Source organism: Vigna angularis, chromosome 5 (genome assembly GCF_016808095.1).
Source record: "Vigna angularis cultivar LongXiaoDou No.4 chromosome 5, ASM1680809v1, whole genome shotgun sequence".
Taxonomy (NCBI): domain Eukaryota; kingdom Viridiplantae; phylum Streptophyta; class Magnoliopsida; order Fabales; family Fabaceae; genus Vigna; species Vigna angularis.
The window spans coordinates 13,136,561-13,142,560 of NC_068974.1; positions in this window are offsets into that span (position 1 = coordinate 13,136,561).

Below are 6,000 nucleotides of genomic sequence, written 5' to 3' on the forward strand. Positions count from 1 at the left end.
ATCCATACCAAATTTCTTAAGAATTTCTCTACAGTATTTAGTTTGGGAGATGAATGTTCCACCATTCATTTGTTTTATCTGTAGTCCTAAGAAAAAGTTTAATTCTCCCATCATAGACATCTCAAATTCACCTTGCATTATTTTTGCAAACTCTTCACACAAAGAGTCATCAGTTGACCCAAAAATGATATCATCTACATAAACTTGTACAATCAAGATGTATTTTCCTACTTTCTTTATAAATAAGGTTGAATCAACCTTACCTCTAGAAAAATTATTATCAAGTAAGAAGGTACTAAGTCTTTCATACCAAGACCTAGGTGCCTCTTTAAGACCATACAAGGCCTTTTTCAACTTATAAACATGATCAGGAAATTTGAAATCCTCAAAACCAGGAGGTTGACTAACATATACCTCTTCTTTTATGAAACCATTTAAAAACGCACTTTTCACATCCATTTGATACAGTTTAAATTTCATCAAAGATGCATATGCAAGCAACAATCTAATTGCTTCTAACCTGGCCACTGCTGCATATGTTTCATCATAGTCTATACCTTCCTCTTGACAGTAGCCCTTTGCAACTAGCCTTGCTTTGTTCTTTGTGATGTTTCCATCCTCATCAAGCTTGTTCCTAAATACTCTTTTGGTTCCTATGACTTGATAATCATCTTGCTTTGGAATAAGTTCCCAGACTTCATTCCTTTCAAATTGGTTTAGCTCTTCTTGCATAGCAACGCACCACTTATCATCTTGAAGAGCTTCCTTTAAATTCTTGGGTTCTATTTGAGACACAAAAGCTACAGTTAGACAAAAATTATTAAGATTATGTCTAGTAGTTACTCCTTTTGAAATGTCTCCAATGATGTTGTCTAAGGAAAGTCCTCTTGGTTGTTGATAGCTTTTAGAATCAACAGCTTGAGGTGTTTCTTGAAGTTCTGGAGGATAGTTTTCATTTAGATACATCTCTTCAAGAGCTTCCTTCAAATAATCCTCATCACCTGCAATAGGTTTGTTTGACTCAAGAGGGTTTTCCTCAAGGTCCACAATCTCATCAAAGACAACATGCATTGATTCTTCAATTGTTAAAGTTCTTCTATTAAATACTCTATATGCTTTACTGGTCAAAGAATATCCTAGGAAAATTGCTTCATCAGATTTTGCATCAAATTTGCCTAGATTATCTTTTCCATTATTCAAGACAAAGCATTTGCACCCAAATATTTTCAAGTGAGATACATTTGGTTTTCTACCATTTAACAGTTCATATGGAGTTAATTTCAGAATTGGCCTAATAAGCATCCTGTTTAACACATAACAAGTAGTACTAACTGCATCAGCCCAAAAATATTTTGGCACATTAGATTCATTCATAAGGGTTCTAGCTAATTCTTCTAATGATCTATTTTTCCTTTCAACAACACCATTTTTTTGGGGAGTTCTAGGTGCAGAAAAGTTATGTGATATGCCATATTCTTCACAAAATTTATCAAAAGATTCATTTTCAAATTGTCCACCATGATCACTTCTCAATGTTTTGATTTTCATGTCTTTTATGTCAGAGCGGCTGCAGCGGAATGGTTAGCGTGGAATAACAAACCAAGAGGGTTTTTAATACTAACGTGTGCCTTTTAATTTCTACTCAATTAAACTTACTTAGCAATTAACAAAGACAAATAAAGCAAGAGTAAGGTTGAGAGAAATTTGCACAGATGATTTTATCCTGGTTCGGATCTTACCAATCCTACGTCCAGTCGTTTATCTCAAACAAGATAAACCTTTTTACTAACACAAAACAATTACAAACTACAATCACAAAGATACAATTTGTAAGAGTTTAGAAAACACCTCTCTTGATACCACAAGAGATGAAACTACACCTCCTTTGAGTCTTCACAAAGGATGAACACCTCCTCCGAATACTTCACGAAGGATGATTCTCTTCCGAACACCTCCTTAGACACACCAAGGATGAACCGGCTATTTCCTCTGTCACCGTAGTAGCACTTCACCAGCTCCACAGACAAGAGTTTCACAAGCCGAACAAGAACACACAAGTCTCAAGAATTTCTGAGTATTTTGAGCACAAGGGAAGAGTTTCTGTGTCTCTAGATTCACTGTCTTGAGAGGAAATGAGAGTCTATTTATAGACTCATCCAAAGGCTCTTCCATTTTTCGTTTTCATCCTTTCACACTATGTTAATCGATTAGCTACAGTGGTTAATCGATTAACAATCCAACGGATAGTTCAACGGATCTAAAAACGGCTAGTTTTTCAAACGTTCACTATGTTAATCGATTAACAGGCCTTGTTAATCGATTAACGTTAATCGATTAACACTCTCTGTTAATCGATTAACATTGCATTACTGGGCTTCTTCATGGCTCACTAGAATAATCGATTAACACCTTCTGTTAATCGATTAACACTGCACAGAATTTTGCTTATGGCTTATTTTTACATCACTTTTGAATGCATATGTAAAACCACTAATTTCCTAAGTCCTAGACACTAAACTACAATTATTACAAAAGCTTTCCATAGCAATACAAGTCTTCATAACATCTTGAATCTTGATTTCTTCTTGACTTGATTTGGACATCATCAAAACTTCATCTTCATCATTTTGCTAACAATCTCCCCCTTTTTGATGATGATCAAAAACTTCTTGATTTAAAGCTTTTGGTAATAATCTGTATTTAAAACATAACTTAAGGAAGAAACAATTGTTAGTGAACTTAGAAATAAGTTTAAGGCTTTAAATATTTCTCCCCTTTTTTGATCATTATTAAAAAGTGATGTATAATTGCTCCCCCTAAATTAATTAAAAAATATACTCCCCCTTAATAAAGGCATGTATGTATAGAAATAATAAGAAAAGCAACATACATTTTATTGAATTTAAAGAGGCAAGCATACAAGGAAATATAAAGGGCATACACTAATAAAAACATAGAAATATAAAGTACCCCTTTAGATATCCCTCCAATTTTGTAATGAGAATCCTCTAGGTTGTTTTCACATTTTGTTTAGATCTTCATCTTGAGGATTGACATCATTCTTCACTTCATTTGTTGTCTTCTACAAATCTTCATCATTGCCTGCAAATAATTTAAATGACTCAAGAGGTTTTGCCTCAAGGTCTACAATTTCATCAAAGACAACATGCACACATTCTTCGTTTTCAAATGTTTTCCGTTTGAAAACTATATATGCTTTGTATATTAAAAGAATAGTTCCATCTACTTTGGAATAAAAATTTCTTAATACTTCTTTTCAAATATTTAAAACAAAAACAATTTTTAAAATTTTTCTTAAATATTGTTTTAAAGAAATTCTAAATTTTAAACAATAGGTACCCAACTATTTTGTATGGGTCCTTTGGGTTAATTTAAAAATTTGAAATCATTTTACAACCCAAATATATCTACCACTTGGAACACCATAATGCTTAATTTTACATTTATTTGAAGTATGACCCTTTTTCATACAATAAAAGCATGATACAACATTTGTGTTCCTATAAGTTGTTCCTTTTTCTACCCAAGTTCTACGGGTTCTATGATTATGTTTATTTTTAATTCTAGGAACATACTTATTTTTAACAACCTTATTTTCATTATTTTTACTACATTCTCCTGAGGTTGTTTCATCTAGTAGTTTCTTATAATTAACACAAGATGCACATTCATCACTACTAGTATATTTACCTTTTTCATAAAATAAAATTTTATTTTTCAAAATTTTATTTTCTTCAAAAGTATTTTCAAAATTTAATTTTAAATTCTTATTTTCTTCAAGAATATTTTCAAAATCTGATTTCAAATTTTTATTTTCTTGAGAAATATTTTCAAAATTTAATTTTAAATTTTTGAAATCCTTTTTCAATTTCTTATGAGCAAGATCTAGTTTTTCAGATTCTACTATTAAAGCAGCATAAATTTCATGCAATTCATCTTCATTAATTTGACTAGAATTATCAGAATCGCTAGATGTACTTACTTGGCTTCCAGCGTCTTCGTTCACTACTAAACAGATATATGCTTGCTCATCAGAATCACCCATACTTGATGTTGTGCTTGATGAAGAGCTTGAATTATTCTCTTCCATGATTAAAGTATTCGTTTTAGCACACCCGATTTCATCTCCGCCTTCATGAGTTACTCTTAAAGTTTCCCACATTTCTTTAGCGTTTTTGCAGACAGAGACCCTGTAGAACTCATCAACAGTCAACGCTGACGCAATGATATTACGGGCTTTTACATCATTCTGAGATCTTCTCTTTTCTTCAATGGTCCATTGGTCACGGGACTTTAGTTCCTGCATATTGTTAGTTGGAACAAAAGGACCAAATGCAACAGCATCCCAAATATCTATATCAATAGATTCCATAAATATTTGCATTCTTACCTTCCAGAATGCATAGTTCTCACCTGTGAATAGTGGTGGTCTATTGATTGATGCACCCTCTGCAAAGGTTTGATATGATCCTGCCATTTGAATGACTATCAAAGCAAGCTCTGATACCAATTGTCAGAGTGGCTGCAGCGGAATGGTTAGCGTGGAATAACAAACCAAGAGGGTTTTTAATACTAACGTGTGCCTTTTAATTTCTACTCAATTAAACTTACTTAGCAATTAAGAAAGACAAATAAAGCAAGAGTAAGGTTGAGAGAAATTTGCACAGATGATAGGGGGAACACTAGTTTAGTTGAACCCCCAATCTCAATAATATGAGTTTTTGATGATGACAACACATAATTAAGAGCACATGTGTATTTTGTGTTACATGTTCTATGTGTTGGTATCGGAGGGGGTATTTTTCGAAGAGTATAGCGTAGCGGAATTAACACTCAGAGAGCGGAAAGCGTATTTGATCACAATTAAACTTAATTTGGTCCTTTTAGTAAAAATAATTTTCTTTCAGAAAATTAATCAAACAGTTGATGTACGTACAATAAAATGAGTATAGGGAATAAGAAGAACAACACAAAATTTTAATCCTGGTTCGAATCAAAAGATTCTACGTCCAGTCGTTAATCACTATAAATAGTGATTAACCTTTTTCACTAAAAAATTGTTTAACAGATTACAAGATAATGAACAATAAAAATGAATAGAACCACTCTACCAACTTGAAGAGAACCGCTTCAGCAATCGACCAACGATTCACAAGCTTCTCCTTTCACAAGACCAGGCAGAGTACCTTGCTAACTTGAAGAGAGTCTGCTCCGACTATCGACACACGATATGCGAGCCTCTCCTTTCACAAGACCAAGCAAGGGAACAACGAACAAAAAGCTTTCTGAGAACGTTCCTCTGACACACAGTGTTCATAGCTTTCTCAGTTCAAAAACAACGTTACTTTCTAATTTCTCCAAAACAAAATATATAGCCAAGTACACTGAATGCCAAAGGTCAGCTCCCAACTGCCATGAATAATCGATTATTGTAAGTGATAATCGATTATTCAAGTCCGTTATAGGTTTTCAAAAATGTGATAATCGATTATATGAAGTGATAATCGATTATTCAAGTATGACTTGTGATAATCGATTATTGCTTCATCATAATCGATTATTGTAGTTAAAAATGTAAGTTTACAAGGTATACAAGAATTTCCTACTACATTTAATTTCTACAAATTGCTTTTAACTAATTCTAATATCTTCTGCAACTAAAACTTCTTGTAGCATCATCAAAACAAATTTCTTCAAGATTTACCAATACTCCTTATTGGTAACACTATGCTTACATGTTACATGAGTATATGAGAACATGATTGTGTTGATTGTTATGTTGTTCATTACATTTCACTGTGTTATATATGTGATTTAATAGATGAATGCATGACACATGTTTTTAGATGGAACAACCATAAGCACTAATCTTGAACTTTAAAATGTGTGGCAAAACAACAGTTTGAAATCGATTACATTATGGGGTGAATCGATTAAAACTCTTGTATTTGCACAAACTATTTCAAGTGTTCTTTGAGA